The sequence below is a fragment of the Streptopelia decaocto genome (assembly GCF_964273445.1).
Source record: "Streptopelia decaocto genome assembly, chromosome: 1".
NCBI classification, from domain to species: domain Eukaryota; kingdom Metazoa; phylum Chordata; class Aves; order Columbiformes; family Columbidae; genus Streptopelia; species Streptopelia decaocto.
In genome coordinates, this window is record NC_138663.1 from 18222274 (window position 1) to 18245413 (window position 23140).

The following is a 23140-nucleotide window of genomic DNA, read 5'->3' on the forward strand; positions in this document are numbered from 1 at the left end:
CTAGGTGTATCTTGGCCTTTAATGTGACAATGTACAATATATGACTAACCTTTGTAAGAGAAATGATAGTGAATGGAGAACACAAGGTAATTTCTCCACATCTAGCTAAGTCCTTTTATTTAAAGAAATCAGTGCACATCAAAAGAAACAATCACACACACACACACAAAAAAAAAAAGACCCAAAAAACAAACAAACCCCAAAACAAAAACATCCCAACAAATACAAATTATAACTGTTTATACATAGATTATCTTCCCCTAAACACTTGCAACTACTACTAGTCTCTAATCATCTGTTGCATTGCAAAGTTAAATAATCCAGTGGGAATAGTGTTAAGGAAAACCTTATGTAACAGTTAAATATTTAACTCCATTCTCTCTCTGTCATACAGCTTCTCACTTTAGCTGAGGCTTTTCAAGATAGTAATTAAATTTTGTCTGGTACATATTCTTCCTTTAAACATGTAGAGAGATGATGACTCATTTTTCTCATCTTTTAAATTAGTGGGGTTTATTTTATTTTACATACTCTTCATAAAACAATGAAAATAAGGACCGTGCTATCCTAGCATTCACAAAAAGAACTACAGCAAGAAAGAGTCCTTTGAGTTCCTCACAAAGATAGGTATGAAGGTAAAAAAAAAATCACTAGTCATCTTAAGGACCTAAGGAATTAGTTCTGCTAACACTGTTGTGTAATACTTTATAAAGAAAAAGTTAGAATTCATTCCTGAGACTCATAAGCAATCCCTTGGCAAAGTCGTTTTCATTTTTTTTTTAATAGGCCAGACTACAAGCAAGAGCATTTATTTTCTAAAAACCGTCTCCTAGGAGAAAATACCAGGTACATGTTCTTCCTTCTCCACTCATAGCAATATAGATCTATTCTATATGTCCAAATTTAATATTTCATAATATACAGAACACATTTACTGCTTTTAGCACAGCTAAGCAGAAACATTTAATCACAATACACCTTTGCTCTCTTCTCCTTAGGCTGTGACTATGAGCAAATACTTTGTTTTTTTTTTTTTAATAAAAATAAAGGAAAATAGACTTCTGTAGAGTTATCTATCACACTACCATAGGTGTATCTGTACTAGAAGCATATTCTTCTAACTTTAATACCTTTAAAGTATTTGAAACCTTGAAATACTGTAATATAAATGCAATGCATATTCAGTTCCTAAAAAAATGAAAATGTAATTGCTTTTATATAACTGCAATTCAAGACTGAAAATGTTTTAAAAGCACCACAGTAGGCAGAAATTGCTAAAATTCTATAGAACAACTAGAAACAGAAGTAAAATAAACAGCAAGTTTAGGAGGCAAATATTAGGGCAGCACGTGACATTGTTTGTCAATAAGGTGGCAGGGTGAATAAGAAAGATTTCTCAGAGCATATTCAGGAGGAAAGAAGTATTAATTTGGTCCAAAGAAGTGTTTATGAGAGAATATCTAAGTAAAGTATATCTAAATAACAGCAGAGTATTTGATATAGGAAAGATGCCTGTGAAATTAGTGGACCTTAAGCTGAAAAGTAAAAGAAAATGCAATAAACATCAGTGTTCCTTTATTATTTATTATTATTCCTTTATTATACCTTTCATTATTCATTATTATTCCTTATCTAAATTTAGGAATTATTAGTATTATGGGAGTTACTCATACATAAATTGAAACCATTTTACATGTAATCACAATTATTTATATTGATGCTTTTCCATAGGTTATTACTGTAGAGAAATTATATACCTGCAGAGATCCTCATCACAGGCAAAAAAACATAAAACTTTATGCAGCTCCTGAAACTCTATCTGAACCTACAGACCACACTAAGAAAAACCCACTGAGTTCCTTGGCAATATTTCTAGTAGAAGCCCAGAGAACTTTGAAATATTTAGTACAAGTGAAAATCTGCTCTAGTCACATCATGAATTACAAACCTGACTCAAACTGCAAAGTCATGGATGGATGTCTTTTAATAAACTATCTGCAATAAAATATCAGTCGATCCACCCAAATAATAAATAAATAAATAACCCTGCATCTTTTTGATCAATACTGTTGATGCCAAATTGGAGGTGAACACCTGAAGTTCTCCTTCCCCTAATCTTAACAGAGTATTATTTCCTGCTCAATTATTGTGCAGCTTCTATGAACTGTATATTGTACTAGGACAGTCACATATTAAATTAGTACCTTATGTTCAGAATTGCTTCAGCAGGTTTCAAAAAATGAGCACCAAAATGCCATTCAAAGAAAACGTTACTTTATAAAACTTTCAAGCTTTGTAAGAAGAACCCTAAAACACTTCAGAAAATAATTTTAGCCACATTGTGGAATGACGATAAGATTGATAATATGTGGTATTTTTTAAAGAATTAAAAAAAAAAAAAAAAAAGAGCCACAGACACTTCCTGTAAATCCAAACAAGCTAGCTTTAAATGGACAAGAGGATAAATACATCTGCTCATGATGCTGACTTCTTTATCAAGTAGATTTTTGATTAAAGTTGCTTTTTTTTTTCATACAATAAAAAGCATTTTTACAGCATGAATACTAATTTTCTTTTTTATTTTTAAAATATAAGAATTGCATAACTGAACAATAAGTTCAGATGCATAACAATATCATATCAGACTTGGTAAAATATCAAATCTATGCCTAGTTTAGATACATAAACTCAGCAACACAGAAGACATTCTGTGGGATTTAAATGCAAAGAAGAAAAATATCTATTTAACAACAAGAAATAAACATTTTATTGAAAGAAGCCTTGAATTCCCTATAAAGATTTAGACCAAGGTCTGGATCAGACCCCGCTATCACCATTCTTTACTTTCCCCCAATGGCAACAGGAGAGCTCCTACAGTAATTAACTTAGTCCCTTGAAAAATTGTGTGGTTTTTTTTTTTTTTTAACTCAGAATGACTTATATCTTAACCAGAAGCAATGCCCAAGAAAGTGGCTTAAGCAAAACACTGTTAAACAGGCTCCCAGCATCATGTCTCTTCTAAGGAATCTGAGCTATCAGGAGGCTGAGGGGTCCTCACTGTTGTTGGATCCAAACTGGAATGTTCCCAAATAAAAATAAAAAAAATAGATTAACAGAAAAATGTTTTCTGTCTTCAAGTCATAATGGAAAGAACACCAGTTCTGCCTTTGATAATATGCTAAGTAACAGTTCTGATTTTCCGGATTCTATTTGCAAGCAATATATGATGACTTTGGATAGCAGCAGTATTATGGAGATTGACCTCAGATCTGGTACTATACCTTCACTTTTCACTTTTTTGTTTGTTTGTTTTGGTTTGGTTTTGTTTTGGTTGTTTTTCATGACTGGCTGTGTTGTCATTCTTCTGTCCTTAAGAAAGGAATTGCATTAGACCATGAACATCTGAGTTGAAAAGGGTACAACTGTGTAGCCTGCCCCAGACTGTTTCTGTGAAGGTTTCTGTGCAAATGAAAGCAAATGGACTGGAAACAGGAGGAGACAATGGGATACAGATGCAGTAAACAAAATGTTATGGTTACAGAAGAGCCAAGCACCTCTGAATTGCTGTGATCTTCAAACCTAGGAGCAGCAGAGATATTAACCTTTCCTATCTGGACTCATGCTCTGAAGTCAATTCAGAGAAGAATAATTTTCAAAGAAATAAACAGTTTTCACCATGAGTGAATTTCTATTTTAAAAAGAGCTTGCAAACAAAAAAAACAGTTTACATCTGACTTCAAAAATTGTTAGAAATGCTGGTCGGGTTTTATTCTGTAATGCAGTGACCCATTCCAGACTGTCAGTCAAAACAGAAACTAAACTTCCTAATTTTAGAATTGGACAACTCATGATTGAGAGTACACATTAAGAATTAAAGGATAAAAGTCATTATGATACACCACCAACTTTATCTAACCCAAACTTTACAAGACAAGAAAACTTAGATGCATCTCTGTCACTTCCTTGAGCCACATTTCCCAATTTTACTAGTCAGAATGGTAAGACTAAAATGGGTATATAGGAAGGAGTTAAATAGAGGCCTCTCTCTGTTAGGAGACAGGAGTGGATGTTTTAAAAAATAAATGAAATTTACAGAACAGCCCTTCTGCTGGTGATCCTTTGGCAGTTTTTTGAAATATTCAGATTAATTTCCAGAGCTAAGATTGTGTCTCTGAATTTAATAATCTCAGGAAATTGTTTTGAATTTGGCCAATTATTTTTGAACCTATTAACATTTTTGTATTTACAGCATCCCCTGGAAATTAATTTGATAGTTTTATTCTGTTCTCCATGAAAACATACTTAATCTTTTTACCCTAGATAGAGACATATACTCATTTCCTTTGATGTTCCCTCATTCATGTCTTGTGACAAAGACCGAGGAAAAATCACTGGCAAACCCAGCTTCAGTTTACTCTTCCAAGTGGTGTTGAGTATAGGTGTGAGAAGAAGCTTCTTACTCTTGGGGTTTGTATCTGTCAGTCTACATACTTCAGATCCTAGCTGGAGAGAGGATGGGGATGACTGCTGGGCCCAATAACTGAGTGATAAAAAAGATCCATCTATGGAAGCAGGGATATACCAGTAACTCAGTAACTCGAGCCAGCTGAAAACAAACAAACAAAAAACACCACTACAAATGAATGAAAGAACCCACAGCAAATTCATAAAATGGTTCTGAGATTCTGCTATGCCCTTCAGAAAGCTCTAGATGCTTCAGGAAGCATCTAGCTATTCTTCACTTTGTGAATCTTCTCAAAGAAATGAACAAAGAGAATAAAAAACCACTGAAAAACAGATTTCATGTACCTTAAGGTATCAAAATTATTTGTACACTAAACATTTTAATGTTACTAAAAATTAGAATTAACAAACCAACTAGGAATGGAGATATTTTGACCTTGAGTGCCAACTAGCAAAACAGATTATCTTGGAATGACTGAATGCATTTCTTACCTTACACTTTGGAGTTATTGCTCCTAGGGAGCTTGAGAGCAGTACAGGCACAGTGTCTCTATGCCTTGATGTATTGTATCCAATCACTTTTTATTTCACTGTGTCATTATGAAGAGATATTAACTTGTGCAAGAATGAAACTAAGTTTCCATGGAAGCTTGCTTAACAATCCTCATTCCCAAATTTGTGTAAGACTGAGATAATTCACATAAAGAATTACATGCATGATTTAATAGTCCTTGTATATTTTGCCTGGAGATTTCAAAGAATAATGAAATAATAAGAAACAATCAGATGCATAAAACCAAAAGGAATACTCTATTGGTCTCGTACTGTTAGTTAGCTTTGCTGGTTACATAGATAAGGATAAATGTCAACAGTTGAGTAAAAACCTTATTTCAGTAAGTAATCCTATTGATTTTAATAAGAATACTTGAGGCAATGTACACCTGCAGTCATCGAAACCGTTTCCTGGGCTGCATCAAAAGAAGTATGGCCAACAGGTCGACGAAGGTCATTCTGCCCCTCTGCTCTGGTGAGACCTCACCTGGAGTTTTGTGTCCAGCTCTGGACACCTCAGCACAGGAAAGACACAGACATGTTGGAGAGGGGCCAGAGGAGGACCACCAAGATAATCAGAGGGCTGGAGCACTTTTCCTGTGAGGACAGACTGAGAGAGTTGAGGTTGTTCAGCCTGGAGAAGAGAAGGCTCCAAGGAGAACTTATTGTATTAAAAAGCGACTTATAAGAAAGGTGGGCATAGAATTTTTAGCCGGGCCTGTTGCAATAAGACAAGGGGTAATGGTTTTAAAGTAAAAGAGGAGGGATTCAGCTAGAAATGAGGAAGGATTTTTTTACAATGAGGTGGTAAAATATGAGAACAGGTTGCCCTGAGAGATGGTAGATACCTCATCCCTGGAGACATTCAAGGCCAGGCTGGACGGGGCTCTGAGCAACCTCATTTATTTGAAGATGTCCCTGTTCATTGCAGGGTGTTGGACTAGCATAAGGTAGAGTGTCAGAGCCTGACAACTCTTGTCAAGTTTTTAAAAGGTTATCTTTAATTATTGGCATAATACCACCATAAAGCGATGGGTGGTTCTCACCTTTCTCCCAGTAGAAATAGATATATTTGTCCCAGACAAAAATAAGGTGATAGTACCTAATATACAACTATAACTCTTCTATTCAGCTTCATCATATATCTGCAAAGCAAACCTGACCTCTAAACAACAAATTGAGTTGTTCTATTTTTAACATAAAAGCCTTAGATAATTTTGCAGGAGTACATACTCTATACTACTATCATTCAATGGAAATATGGCATACTAGCAGTATTATTTTATTTACTCAAATGTATTTAATTATTCTGTCAGAATTCTCTTCAGCACAGGCATTATGACAACAGAGTAGACATTGACAGTCAGAAAGTGCATCTTCTTCTTTTAAACTGGACTGCATGAGATAGAGCGGGTGTCATCTTATGGGTCGGTATTCCTTAGATATTTCATGAGATGCATAGTGCATCATAATAGCAGTAAAGGAGATACTGCTTTGTCTGCAGAGAAGAATATGTACGTTTTAAGCAACCAGTGTGAACATAATTTCTTTTTTTTTTGCAAAATAATGACAAAAGCAGCAGCAGCAGCTGGTGAATTGAGCCTTTCTTTGTCTCCAAGTATGTTGGAATAAGGAGAGTGAGGATTTTTATTTGAATTCTATATACAAGCAAGAGATAATATCCAGTGTACACACACACCACCAAAGGTGGACATTCATACCACTGTGACCTCTGGCACCCCTTCAAAAATGCATAAAAGACACTGTAGAGAAACAGCTGTGCAACTTCTCTCCATGCTCTGATTAGTCATCTCAGTCAATAACGCAAATATAACATATCATGCAGAGACTTGCCACGAGACAATGGAAACATGTTAGTATTAAGCACCTTCCGTTCCAAGAGAGCACAAGTTAAAACGCCGGATTTGACACCAATTTTCTGTAGAACTTCAGGCTATTCACTTAGTTCCTCTGCTCTGACTGCAATATCCGTGAAAGAAGAGAGAATACTGACTCACCTACCTCAAAGGCAAACTAAAGATTAATTAGTTTGTGCTTGTATAGAGCTTTGAAAATGTCAAGGCTATATAACTATTGTTAAATAAATGGCAAAGAGTCAGATTGGACAAGTACAGAGCAGGACTGCTAGAGGTTTATCTTTGTATCTTAGCCATTATCTTTAACAATATCCAGACAAGATTTCTTATAGTAGATATAGGTAGTTAGAAGAAAAGTATAAAGTTGTTTCCTGGAAGTGTTTCTTGAGTGAATGTAAAAGTAAATGAGAGAGCAAGCACATACTGTAATATTTCTGATTCAGCAGGGCAATATGTTAGTGCTCCCTCTTGTTTGATTTGTCTTTTATTAAGGTAATATCCAAATACTCCAGTATAATATGTATGGAAAGGTTTTGTCTGCCTGAATGGGGGGAAAAAATATATATATGTAACTTCCTTGAAGACTAGAACCACAGGGCTGAATGTAATTAATCTTCTTCCATTCTGCTGCTTTGTACAATACTGAACATCACCTTAGTAAGCCCTGGATTTCTCAGAGAAGACTGCAAAAATAAATGTCCCATGAAGAAAGTTTGAAGATGTCATGTATTTTTTTCAGAGTAGGGAGATTACCTAGAATCAGTGTCAGAAGATCCAGCTCACCACCCCTCTACCATCCCAGGTAGTGCACAAAATGCCTCAAACTTCCTAATTCTCTCTAGCAAAAGTTCTCTTAAGTTTCCCACCACCAGTGGTGATGCTGGTTTATTTTCCACTTCCCACTATCCATATTTACAGGCATCAGATGATTTAAATTTGCTGGCATAGAATCACTAGTCATTTTAAAGCTGCTCTTTCCTGCCAGTTGCAATTGACATTTCTTAATACAGTGGTACTTAGAAATACAAAAATCACTGTTTTGAGGCTTTCAAATAATTTCATCCTGCATCAGTAGGATGATACAAACCAGCTGGAGACAAATGGATCTTACTGTTATTGTGTTTATCTGTTTTCAAAAGTACAAGCACATTTGTCCAAGACTAAACATTACCATGCAAACTCACAATGTTACGCATATGTTTTAAAGAAAAGCAGGAAGGGTGAACCTGGATTCGGAAACTGAGGATACTGTAAAAGTTACATTTGAAGTGTTACTGGTAGGTTTTTATTTGAGGATAGGAATGAAAGAATTGTGTAAGAGTACAAGTTCTTCAAAAATACAAATCAAACAATACTTTTCCCTTTACAGTTGTTTTTTTTTTCTGTGGAACTATGACCTCTGTACTAGTGTGATGAATTATGACCTGAATGATGTGGACAAGTGACTTCAGAGGGGCACCATCTCTTTCACATAACCAGACATAAGTCTTGCATTTCAGAGTTATCTGTACATAAACACACCCCTACAAACAAACAAGGCCAGTCTGTAGATTTACAGTGTAAGCAGACAATTCTACTTGATTCATTAGATTCACTTGAGAGGGAACTTACAACAGAATAAACTAATTTTTGCTAAAGTTTCAATCTACCATTCATCATAAACTTACGCAGCCTTTGTAGAATGATATTCAAGTTCTCTATATCAACAGGTTTTCAAAGTTAAATTCTCACCAAGGACAAAAATCAACAGCAACACACCTAAGAGACTGGCAGGACAGCTGAATGATAGCATGGCAACAGCGTGGAAATAATAACTGCAGAGTAGAGCAGAGAACATCACATGCTCTAACAAATGCACCAGATTTCACACAGCCATCACTCTAAACACTACACCCACTGACACTCACCTCATGATTATCTTCTCAGGTTATATTCCTCCTGAGCATCCTGAATATTTGATTTATTTGCACTATTAATTTATCCATCCATCTGTGATCTCTTAGCTATTTAATTGGTTGCCTTTAATTGATCTAGCCATCTGTGATATCTTAGTCATTTAATTGATTGTTTTTATTGATCTAAACATCTTGCAGCTTTGTTGTCACCTAGCTAGATCAAAAGTCACCGGCTGCTATCATTTATGCCCCTTAATTCTTAGTACATATCTATGCACTGTCATCTGAGGGAGAAGAGAATCAAACACCTGAAGTTTCATCTTTCTCTGACCTATCATGGCCAGGTGCTGGTTGGCATGGACTCCACTGATTTCAGTGCCACTTTTCCTAGCCTTTTGTGGCATACAGGCTTTACTCAAACAAAACATTAACAACAAAATAAAATTTTACAGGATAATTATGCCTAACAACAACCTTTGGAGCATGCCAGCAGGTTTGTAAATCTCTTGTTTATCCAGGTCTGGGGTGCAAGTCAATTCCATATCAGAAGACTTTTATTAAGGAAGCTTCATCTCAGCAGTCAAATTCTTCTGACAAGCAAAATGTCATTACTAATTTTAGCTCTCACACAACAGAGGCACCACTACCAATAGAGAGAGTGATAATGGTGTTCTGAATCATGAATAGCATAAAGGGTATCCTTTTCACTTAATAAGCCTTTGGGCACAGAACTAAAGGCACAGGAGATTATACGTGATATAACAAATTATATGTAAAAGTGAAATTTTATGTAAAATTATGTAAAATATATGTAATTTGTACGGGAATCTTATTCTGGCTGGGACACTAAGATATGATCTATAAAAAGTGACAGCTCTGGTAAAGGCAGACAAGTAATTTGTAGGATTTAGGAAAAGACTTGATGGTTTCCTTCAATACAAAAGTATTTGATGTACTTCACACACTATTCTGGAGATCTCTATGCATTGTTCAATTAGACTACTTCCTAATCCAGCACTTAGTAAAGTAATAGAAATAGAAAAGAAAAATAATTAGATATTAGCAAACTTTCACCTGATCTTCGCAGTGCTTGGAGCCCCAGATCAGGAGAACCTCCAGGTGAACAGGAGACAAGCAATGTGGAAAACACAGAGAAGTGGCTTCACAGAGAGTAATCCCTACAGAGGAAAGGAAGAACACAGGAGGGAAGGGAAAGAAGTGGATGAAGACTTAAGGCTAAGATGAGGCAGTAAAGCCAGAATGGAGAACTCAAAAGCAAGGAAAATTGGAAAGAAAATTACAGAAAAACTATAGTGAGAGTAGCAAAGATAGAGCAGACCACAGCACACATAAGTGTTATTATTTTCCACCTGACTCTTGAGTCACGAATTTTGTAGCCCTGCTTTGACACTGACCAGCACTGAAAACCTCACTGAAAGGAAGAAAGCCAGAGGAGAGGAAAAAAAAAAAGTCCTTAGCTTCCTAGATCCTAGATACCACTTGTGCCTGCAAACTGTGCATCTCAGGTAGGCTTCTTTTCTCTTTTCATATTTGTCTTCATATATGATTACTGTCCTGGCCTTGCTGGTATCCTGCAACCACATATTATTTGACAAAATAATCCTTCCTTTCACTTTAATTTTGTGTGTGTGTCAGTATTTTCTAACTAGAAAAACTGAAATTAGAACTTTCTAATTTAGTTGTTTCAGATTATTTGCTTTTCCTACTTTTCTCTCTGTATTTCTCTTTGTTCTTAGGGGACACGTAACCAGACTGAAATGTGTTTATCTTGACCACACAGATGTACCACTACCACAACCATTCAAAGCATAAAATGTGCTTTCTGACATTGCTCTAACAAGTACATAAGAATAGAGATATTTAGGAAAAAAAACCCAAACAACCTAATTAAAAATTGGCATAAGATTAAAAAAAAAAAAAAACAAGAAAATGAGATACTTTTTACTACATAGTTTTCTCTGTAGTGAGATAGAAGGAAGAAGCCACCTAATCAATGTTTGATGCTAGTCACATTGTGTCATATATTTTCTCCACCAGAAAATAAGATTCAACTCAGCAATGCACAGAGGTAAGAGCAATTTAAGCAAAAATAACCCATTCCATAGATAAAACAGAGATCAGTCTATACTTTCCATCCTGGATCTGTGCAGTCATAAACTGCATAAGCTGTAGGATACACCTACTTCAGTGTATTTCATCCTTTACGATAACAAGCTCTGTTAAAACTCCTTCCTGTCCCAGCAGCTTTGTCTTTCTGCATGACACTCCATTTCTGACTTGGCTGTTAAGTGTCATGGCACATTGTTGCAAGGGCATGTGGGATAGACAGAGGCAGATTAGGCAGCATGTCCAACACAGCTCAAGAGGTTTATTTTATTTTCTTTTCTAAAAACTTGAACCAAGCCAGCCAGTTTCTTCAGAAGTCCATTGGAGGTAAATCTCCCTGCAAACACCTGGCTGACACAGCTGCCTTGAAAATTCCCCACACTACCGGTGGTGTAGCTTTTTTGTTACACATCCTGCACCATACTACTTCACAAGATCTGCTCTTGCCAAAGGTATACTGAGCTGTTAAGCAACAAACTTCTCCTCAGGTGCCTAGTCTGCATGATCCCACAGTGCTTCCAAGACCCACCTGCACATAAAAACTAAGACATGATGAGGCTGTCACCAAGGCTTACTTGGTGCGGGTCTTCCAAGATACCAGCCTATGCACCATCACTACCAAGAAAGTTACTATTATTACCAAGAACATCCAAGTTACCTTATCCAAGGGGAAAGGATTTCAAAAGCTATGTTGTGGTTTCCTAATGACTGTAAAAATATACTACAGCTAGATTCATGCTGGGATGTCCTAAGATAAATGGGACCAAGTCCTTTCCACCTAGCAGGCCCTTAATTTCGTCTCAATGTTGCCTGGGCTCCGGCCAGAAGTCAATTTGGCAGTTCTGTGTTTGAATGTAAATACAAACTCATACTCACACTCTACAGAAAAAGCTTAGTATAGCCATTGCTGCTGTTGACAGTTCACTGGTGATGCAACATCTGATACATAGCAGTCCTGGATGTAACTCCTCACCAATGTAAAGCACATTTTCCTCTGCTAATGATTAGTTAATAAATAATTCTAGTACATCTCTCTTGTCAATGTTCACAGAAACAAAGAAACAAACAAAACCAACCTCACAAATATTTATATTTTGCCAACCATCTATCTTGTTTGCATCGCTTTCCCTCAGGGAGAAACAAAATAATTGTTTGAAACAAATCCATTTATTTAACTATTTCACACAACTTTAGATGTTCAGTTTCCTCACCCATAAACTGTCCTCTGTCTCTCAATTTCTAGATTTCATCTCCATTTTAAACACCATGAAATGTTATTTGCAGCTGAATCAGAGCTCATTATTTTAATTACAAACAGGTGGGATAATAATATGGGGGAAAAATGTTTTAAAAGCAGGCAAGATATTTAACATAGCCACACTGCTAGCAGTCTAGTAATATCTAGTCTGTGCCATAGACAAAGTTAGATTTGAAAGCAAGCTTTTGAGGAGGCTGGTAACTTTTGTAATTGAGAGCTCAAGGTTTTCAGGCATCTTGGAGACAGACAGCAAAGTAAACTGCTCTGTAGACTTAACCAACCCTCTGCATTCTCCTCTTGTCTTCAGGGACCATTTATCAGACTCATATAAACTTCATCAGTGTTTTTCTTGAGGGAGAAGATCAAGTTTAGTGAGAATTAAATCCTCAACAAAGCCTTAACTTGTCTTTGTTACAAATAAAATTGTGATTCTGTCCTTCATTCTTATTCAGCAGATCTATCTGCTGAGCTCAAATCCACATCTCCCAAAAGCAATTTTTTTCATTTTATGTGATCAGTCAAATTTCTTGACAAGCCTTACATTTCTATAAAGAAACACAACAATATATTTAAACATGGTTTTGAGCAAACATACCTAAACTTGACTTTTTTTATAACACTCCAATTTCCAAAGCTATTGCCTAGAAACTGAAAGTCAGCTCAGAGATTAATGGTACATAAATTTCAAAACAAAACCAATAATTTAAAAAAATTCCTCTTTAGAGACATATGATTTAAACTCACCAGCCACCTCAAGCAGAAATTAGATTTCTATTTTCTTTTACTTTACTTCCACTTATTCCATAAAGTACATAACCCAGGCAGGTCTGCTATATACATTCATCCTTTTTTTCTCTCCTTCTCCTCTTCTCTGCTTATGTTGTGACTTTGGCTGTCAAGCTCTTAAAGCCACATACTTTATTAGTCTGTATTTCAAATAATATGGTTTCTTCTTTTTCTTGCCCCTTAGGCTTCATAAGACAAAAACAGGAGTCAATGTTACTTTAAAGATGGAAAATCATTTACATTTGAAGTCATGTAGTGGAAATGTTACAGTGGAAGCCTTGAACTGACTGTATTGTTTCAAAGCATTTGCATGATTTTGATTGATTGAATTTGCTCCTGGCACTCCCAGTGGTAATGATACTGTGATTATTTAAGCAGCAAGTAAATTAAGGATAGACTGAGCATGCTAACTTTGAATTTCCTGTCTTTCATCATCTTGCATTTTACACAGTTTGTATTCAAGAATTTTGCGATGTGCATTGTGTAGCACTTACTGCAGCGGCCATTTCCTTACTTTTCACGTTTGAATTTTGCTGCATACCTTTGTGGAAGTATGTGTATGCTGTTTCTATGTTGGGAATGTCATAGGCATGTCAGGGTGCTAAAATAGTACTGGCACTCTTTAGATTAGCCAGGCCTCTGTGTCTGCCCTTCACAGAAGAAACTATCAGGCAGCAGACAGCCATGGCCACTTGCAAGGAAATGGGCTAAGGAGGGATCTCCCAGTCTCTGGATGAACAGTTGAACAGTCTGTGGGACTCGTCACAGCTCTACAACATGGTGTCTTGTCATTTTACAATGTCACACGAGTCACTCACAGTAGCAGAGTATTCCCCCTCTTCTGACAGCGCCTCTCGCACTTCCATATGGCACATTGGCTGCTCCTTCTGGGGGATCCTGCAGGCACACAGAAGGGCAGGAACCTCTTTCCTCTTTTCCTTTGGGTGAGCTTCCACACAGTGTCTTTGCTTTGTTCTAGTCCTACATTTTCTCTTTTTGCCTGTAAGCTCTGAGACTTATCTCCTTAGTCATTCCAGTTCTCTCACGTTGTTAAGAGACAGTAACCTTTTACTTCCATGATATTATGCTAGTTTTATTTCTATTTGTAGTGCTCCTTTTATAACTGTCCTCACTTGCAGCCCACACACAGACATCTTCTCTCTTGTATTGGACATGGTGCAAATAAGAATTTCTTATCACATATTTCCCATTCAAATGAATGTTTTTTTTATTTCAATTTTGAAAAAAAAAAAAAGAAAGTATATAAATATCTTCACTTATATTGAAAATTTTAAGGGACAATGTTATTTTTAAATTTGCCTGACGAATATATTATAATTTGAACAAAGACGGTTGACATGAATTTTTCCGTCACTGAAGAAGAACAAAGGAAATGTAAATAAATAACTTCTTGACACCTTAAGAAAAGAGATTAAACATGACTTTTACTCTTCAGTTTTGTACCTTGTACCTTTAAAACAACATACATGATGTTTCTGGAGATTTCTTTTAGAGTCTTCTCAGCTTCAGAGACAGAACTGCTTTAAACTCACCTACAAATAAGATACTAGTTTTTATTTTGTTTTTCTGTTTTGTATTTTATCAAGCCTTACAGGAGTTCATGACATTTTAACTGGGTAGAAGATATGCTATCACACTACGAGGACATATAAAGGCTAAAGCAATTTAATATCAGGCTACAGAGACAAGTTGTTAAAGGACCATGGGACCTGAACTGCATTGCAGAAAGAGAGTATTTTAAGGAGAATTAGAGCTTAGCAAGGAATTTGTCTTGCATTCGTCTTACTAAAATTAAAATTAAAATTTGTATTACTGGTTCAGCAGCTCTCTGGCTACCACTTAAATGCCCCAAACAAATATTAAATTGCTGACGAGGATACCTTGGATTTTAGATTACTCTTTGAAGTAACGAAAAATACTGGAATACAAAAAAATACAAGAATACCGAGAGTCTTAGGGAACTATTAAGAAAAAAGGATAAATACAAAACCATTTAAATGATGACCAGGGAAGACTAAGGTCTTTTGATGGGAAAATGCTCCTTCCTGAATTTTTACTAACCTTATAAAACAAACAACCATATCCTGCCCAGCCTATGTGCATCACTTACAAAAATATCTTTGTGATTTAACTGTTTTGTAGGATGTGTTTAGAAGATACAATTCCAGAATTACAATTCTTCATTTTACATCAACAGTTACGTACTGGTTACATACCATTAGCTTTAATTATAGTTGTGAAGATTATCTTGATTTCAGGATCAGTGATATGAAGTCATGAGCACTCTTAACTCCAAAGTGGAACTCCAAGAATATGTTATGAGAGTACTCAGCTTCTCCAAAGCCACTGCCTTTGCCATTCACATGTTTTTTATGTACAATCTTTGTAAACCAGTATCATATGGAGTGTTTTTATAAAGCTATTTAAAAATAAATCTTAGGACATGGACAGTGGCTACAATTTTCACCAATTTCAATGAAAGAAGTACCAAATAACATTTGGAAGCAAAATATTAGAGAATGTAAAAAGCAGACATAATAGGATAATAAAATCAATTTGATTGGAAAAGAACTTTAGGATCATCAAGTCCAACCGTTAATCTAGTACTGCCAAGTCCACCACTAAACCATGTTGCGAAGCACCACATCTACAGGTCTTTTAAATACCTCCAGGGCTGGTGACTCAACCACTTCCCTAGGCAGCCTGTTCCAGTGTTTGATAATCCTTTCTGTAAAGAAATTTCTCCTAATATCCAATCTAAACCTCCGCAGTGCAACTTGAGGCCATTTCCTCTCATCCTACCAGAAGACAGAAGACACCAACATTTGGCAGAAGACACCAACACCCTCCTCACTACAACCTCATTCCTTGTAGTTGTAGAGAGCGATAAGGTCTCCCATCAGCCTTCCTTTCTCTAGGGCAAACAACTGTGTTTTCTTCGGTTGCTTCTCATCGGACTTGTGCTTCAGAACCCTCACCAGCTTCATTGATCTTCTCTGAACTCTCTCCAGCACTCCAGTGTCTTTCTTGTAGTGAGGGGCCCAAAACTGAACACAATATTTGATGTGGGGTCTCACCAGTGCCCAGTACATGGTCCTGCCCTGGTCCTGCTGGCCACAGTTTCCGATATAAGCCAGTCACAACAGAAGATAGAGGAGAATTAACACCATAAATTCTAATAGCTCCTTCATGAGAACCATAGTCTATTTTCTAAATGTGTAATAAAAACTTATTATAAAATATATCTTGTGTCCAAAAAATATTTTGAAGAATATTTCTGTTACCAGATTAATGTGTCCTTGTCATCTATAATGCAAGTTTTTCTACTGTGTGTCCATTAAGATGCTTATGAATCTAGAGTTTCAAATGCATTCATAGATGTACACAATTGACTGGCAAAACAAGTGCTTTGTGCTATGGATTTTAGCTCCAAAACAGCAGGCTTGTTATCTTAATATTGAATTGCTCCCAGGCTGAGGATGTGTACACCAGGTTTAATCCACAAATTAATTAAAATGACTGACTTAGAAGCCTTCTGAGAAAAATTTTAAAAAATTGAAAGGACAAGTCAAATCTGCCACTGTTGCTGGGACAATAATAATTGCACTATTGCCTTGGGTAGCTGTTTTTCTGCATATCAGTAGTACTTGAATTGACATGTTTCAAATGCATATGGTCTTCACGACCATTATTCCCAATGAGATGCTTTCAAACTGGCACATTAATGTAAAACACAGTTTCCTTAACATAATACTAAATATTTTCTTACTTTAAAATCACAGTAACTATTGACCTGAATCATGTGAAGGAATCATATATATTTGCTGCTCTTTCAAACAGCATTTTACTACTAATAAGATCACAATGATATTGCCAGCTAGGTCTGAAAGCCAGACCTCTTGCACAGCAGGTGTTCTGCTTGATTATGTAAAATAAGTTTTCTTCCCAATAGGAACTACATGACAGATTGCAGAATTATTTTGCTATCAGTTATAAGGGATGAAACATCTGGTTTCTTTTATCAATTGTTTTAGGTTTTTTTCAGTAGAATTTCTATGTTTTTAAGGACTGAAGGAGAAAACCTATAATTTAACATATTAACTAAGAGAGGACCATCATTCATTCTAAGTAAAAGTAAATGAGCTATGTTATATGAAATTCTATGTCTCTAAAGATGCTCTGCTTGTGCTAAAGCATATGCACATACTTTCTAAAGTAAAGCATACGAACTATGTTTCTATGCGTTTGGTGCAAAGAAAACCTAAATTGAACAGCACTGACAGATTCACCTTCAGGGAGTACTTGAAACAGTAGAGACAACAATACTGTTCACATGAATAAACATTTTAAATACAGAAATATAGTTAGTCATTACATGTTTTAAGTGACATCACTGACTATTGCAGAACACAACCAGGAATATTATTGAGACATAAATATTTTTGCATGTAGATTTCCTAACTCTTTTCTTGCGGTAGATATCTAAGCAAGTTGCAAATGATTCTGAAACATAATTTTCCTTTTTTTTTTTTTTTTTCTGTTGGGTGATAAAAGCAGTAATTACATGAGTATCATTATCTTCCAGTAGATGTGAAAAGGATGCTAGATAATTTAGGAAGATATTTTGCTTTTATTTTCACTCTAGAGATGCTTCTAATCTTTAACTGTTAGCTATCTGCTCTGCACCTGGTGAAATTGATAAGAAGCACTGTTGGGCAGGCAGATAAATACATGCTGTATGAAAATAGGCTAAAACCACAGAATTTCAAACATGCTTGTCTTATATGTACGTTTAAAAGTAAATCTATAACCATCCTCTTAGGTTCTTATGTGATTTAACATTACATTTAAGTAAATTCTTAAATTGTGACATTAGAATTGCAAAAAAATGTTTTATGTCTACAAGATCAGGTTTTGATTTCTACAAAATTAGGTAAAACCAGAATAATCTCAAAGATTTAACCCAATCAGAATTCAGCCCATAAGATTTATTACAAATTGGAAAAACACTTAAAAATCCCTTGTCATGGTTGCTGCTTTAGAGGAGACGATAACGGATGTAAACACAGATAAAAACAAAATTCATGGAAGAAAAAAACCTTCACAACATTTCCGTGGTTGAGTTTATGTTGTGCGCTGAAGGTGAATGGGGATGCACCAGACCCAAACCTAGTGCCATGATACACAGGAACTGGAAATGTGCACTGGAAGTAAAAATGTGCGGAGCCCTCCTGGTAGGGTCTTCGCCAAGTAGGAAACATCAGAGACAGCATTATACTGCTCCATATCGTGTTTTAGTTCAAAAAGAAAAACACAGTTATTGACTGTTCCAGCCTCTTCACCCGACTTTACTAAAAATGCTGCAGTCCCTGGTGAGAGTAAGAAATCACCTGGGATAAATAACTGATAAAATATACACAAGAGCAAAAGCCATTGGGAACTGTCATCACAGGGAGATGGAAGAACCAAAACAAGTGGGTGGATGACTCAAGAACTGAAAAAGGCAGGAGCTCCACTCCAAAAAAAGCTCTGCTATAAAAAAATTTAAGTCTTGCTGTATCTGAATCCCATCCTCAGGATACAAATGAAAACACACACACAAACAAATATCCATGTTTAAAGGAAGAATCTCCTATATCTGTAGCAAACACCAGGATATTTTTTTTTTCATGTCTTGCTGTTTACTAAATGCCCATGTAAAGAAATATGATTTCTCAGGGGTTCAGCCTCAGTTCAGTACAGAGAGCAGAAAGTATGAACCATTATTGTCACAAACAGAAAATATATCTATATTGACTACGCAGAGGTCAAGAAGAACCAAATGGTAGGGTCTCTGCCAGCTAATAAGGCAAGCTTTCTTCCCTCTTTCTGATTCATTGGTTCATTTATTTGTCTGTTTTCTGAACTGTAGCTGTTTTGCACAGCATCAATTTAAAATGCCTTCACTTCCTCCGCACCTTCAGGTGGTGAGGCAACGGAACAACATTTTGAAGAGGAAATGCTGCCAATGGGACACACAGGAAACTCTAGATGAGGCCAGATAACTCTCAAAATTGCAGGAATCGAAGGGTAAAGGGGAAGGAAAATCTGAGCTCAGAGGAGACTGAAGAATTAATTTTAAGAGACAAGGGGATTATCACACAAAGAGCAGCTGTTGCAGGTGGAATTACTTGTAACTGAAATGGAGGCATGCTAGTTGACCTTGTGTATAAAAGATAAAATCAGCAACGTATACCTTAAGCACTAGGTATTGGTAAAGGCACCACTTTAACAAATTGTGCCAGCAGCTCAGAAGAAAGCAGGCCTGGGGGTGCCTTGGCCATATTAAAACACATTTGTTCCATTGAAAAGCACTGACATCTTGTTAATTGTTGATTTTCCTGTTGCAGGTCACTAGAATTAGACTAGCCCAAATTTGTATAGTCAAGATGCCTTTAATCACTGGGGAAAGTGGAAAGAAAGAATGAAAGGAGAGAGGAAATTAAACCAACACTAATTAAAACTGCTGCCTGTTTCCCGCGCATGTAGACAGTACATAAGATTTCACATGCATTTTTATGGAAGAAGTTGTTCGTTTGTTTTATTCTCAATAGGGTGCACATGGAAGGCACAAAGAGCATTGAAGTTTAGGGGATCTTTACTATTTAATTCAGTCCATAGGACTGCATGCATACCTTGACATTCACTGCACTTTATTACATAAACTACCCCAAAGACTTTGTCTCTCACTTTCTGTGTGACCATATTAAATGTCTGGGGATGTTTTTAATCTATTCTTCCCCCACTTGCCAGAAGCAAACTATTATTTATTTATTTTTGTATGAGGAGACTCATTCAGTTATGAAGTTGACAAAGAAGCATTTTTGAGAAACTGCTTTGCAACCCAAATGGTCAATTATCTTATACATTATGTGATTTAATAACTACACTCTTTCAAGACTCTACATACGTGCTCTATGTGTAAAATGCATTCTAGGAACTTCTAATACTGCTACCAAACACCAGAAATCAACAGAAAATAATAAGCATAAGGTTATTTATTTTCTTCTCTAATAAAAACATAATTCATTTGTTTAATGCTATATAGCAAGGAGAAATTAAATGTCAGCAGTATTCTTCTCTTTTCCCTTAATATTTTTTATCCCAGGTTAGCTTGGGAGGGGAATGAGGCAAACCAACAGAATAATTTATATTTAAAAAAATATAGATGAAACAGGACTTCAATTTTCTTGAGTGTATAAATTCTTATACAGCTGTCCTTTATGCTTTAATGCTCTGTCAGCTAGAATAACAATGTTGTTAAATGTATTACACACAGAATTCTGAAGAGGTGTTTTGGGGTTTTGGTGGGGTTTTTTTGGTAGTTGTTATTGAATTGGCTATCTGATGATGTGCTCAATGACCTGGTGGACATGCAGGCTGATTTTTCATCAACCAGCTATTAATAAAATCTCTATAGCATGAATTGACCTATAAGCAATGATTTCAATCTGCAATAAAAGAATCTCTAAATTTGTCCACCACCCTGAAGACAGGAAAGTGTCATTTCCAGGTGAAAATGAGGTTTTGCAGTGTGTGTTTACTGCATTTTGTAATGTGTGTGTTCATAACCATTCAATTCAAGGGGGCCATCTTTTTCTTTAACTCATAACATGAGTCTCACAGGAAAAACTCTTTCTAGACTTAAAAAGCATATCTTTATTCTGTTTGTTTTGAAAATCCAACTATATTAAGAATAAGCAGGTAGGCATGTCATTTTGAATTTCGAATTTTTCATTAAAATGCAAAAAAAAAAAAAAAGGAGGAGATAAAATTACACTAACCAAGTGACAAGCTAAAATATGTAGCATTACATTGCTAAGCAAGCCTGCCTGTCATATCTGGCAGAGAGGTTTTGGCATCCATTCTGCTTTCGTTTGCATTACTCATCCCATCATCAATGAAGTTTACAACAGACACTGAAATCATGGAGTAGAAGCGTTAGTAAATCTGAATTCATTGGTAAACTGCAGCCAAAATCCTGAAAAACTGAAAAACATGTATAAAATGTTTATATATATGCCTTGGTACTCAGATGCAACTATGAGAGATACCTGAGAAATTGTGTTTGTGAATTAACATTACCGTTTCAAACTGATGGTAAAACTAGACAAAGGAGAAATGTCTCTGTGGTCTGAACACTAATGGAGTCCGATCACGTTATAAACCACAGCTTTATTGAGGAAGTAGTAAATTGAGCAACAGCGTACCCATATGGCAAATCAGTAGCAGCAAGCACAGGATCATAAGCAATGCCATGGCTCCAGTGCACTGCCAGGGACACCTGGTGTACAGGTCATCTGGCAGTAACAGGCAATCGTGCAAATGCCTTTTGAATACAGGTAAGAATTGTGCAGTCCCTGGCTCCACCAGTGGTCATGTGTTGGGAGAGAAGTTTACCCTATGTGGATGATGTGGGCAGCATCCTGCCTGCCCTGCCGATGCTGGGCAGGTTGTTGGCAGTCTGGCTATGCTGCCTATACTGGTCAAGAGGCAGGGTGTCAGGAGGCAAGGTATCAGTCTCTCAATTCAGTATTTTCACATCTAGGAAATGCAAACTTTTCAAATGGCAAACATTGGAACCACTAAATACATAGTAAACATGCTACACTATCCCGGTACACAGTGTGAACTGGTATTATCTGAACTGCCAGAGCAGTTTCATACTATACAGAATCCTGTATTATAGGTATGTATAGAAACATTATGGCCTTAATTAGCAAAGGACTTAAGTTTGTATCTTGTATTGAACTGTGAGAGGCTTTCAAAACTGTGATGAATCATGTTTGTAAAAATGTCACCTGCTTAAATGCTCTGCTGAATAAGGTTGTACAAAAAAAAAAACCCACAAGAACCAATTACCACAACAGTAAAACTTACTGCTCTTTAGTCTCCATGTAAGGTCCTCAGCAACTTATAACCAGGATCTTAATGCCCACTATATAGTAAAATATACCGTACTCACATTCTGACACTTCTGTGTACCTCCTTTGCAAAATACTTCTGCTATGTTTTTATTAAAGCACACAATCTATTTACATATCTTCTTAGAAGTCCTTCTGCAATGACTGAAATTCCTTATAGCCTTCATCCTTTCCAGTCAGTATCCAGTGTTCACTTTTCATTTTCTGGGAAATATCAATGAAAAGATCATGAGAATAAAATGCAGTAAAACTTCAGGCTTCTTGGATGATCCTCACATGTTTAAGAGCAAGTTCTGGTAAAAGTAAAGGAAACCACCCAGATGACTATCGATCTTTCATCAGACAGTTGTATTGAAGTTTGCATATCTCAGTGATGCAATTTGATCTTCAATAGCATTATTCCTGAAGTACCGTTGACAGGACTATGAGACCTAGCAAAATGCCACTCACGGATTGGTATTCGTCTCTTCTTTCAAGTCAGCACTGTAGGACACTGCTAGTCAACCTCTCCTTCTATCTCAAGATAACTGAGCTGGGGGGGGTCACACAGGGTTCAATCCTATCATTTATTCTGTTCCAACCTCCTTTTGTCAATAGCTGTAGATCTGGGGATCTGGGGAAATTCTGAGGTTATACATCTTTGTGTTTGGCCCAGACAGTGTTTTGTTCAGATTCTTTTCAGTCTGGCAGAGGTTGAGGCCTGGATGCTACCCAATGGCTGAAGATCAGCTCACATAAGGCATCTATTATAACAACTAATGGAAGGAATCACTTTGTTTCACCAGCTATGTACTAAGCTTCTCAATCAGGTCAGTGTTTGTGTCCGATCAGTGTAAATTACTCCAGTGCTATGAGAAAGGAATTGCAGAATCTCCACACATTCTACATTATTGCTTTGACTCTATGACCCATTCACCCCTTATTTTTGGTGCTTTACTTCCTTCTAATGGTGGTCTAATTCAACTTCTTTTGGTCTGATTTAGCTGGTACCTCCTGCATGAGGTCAGAGAGAGAGACAATGTTCTACCTGGGCTCTGCAATGTTTTCAAGGTACTACGGCATGCATGTGAAATTGAAACTGCTAACCACACTCTAAAAGTCAAAGTTATCCTAAAAACAAATTCCAAGCTTAACTTCCTGTCATGTTGGAGGTGGTTATCTCATGGGAAAAAATCATCAGAGTGGTAAAAGCCAGGC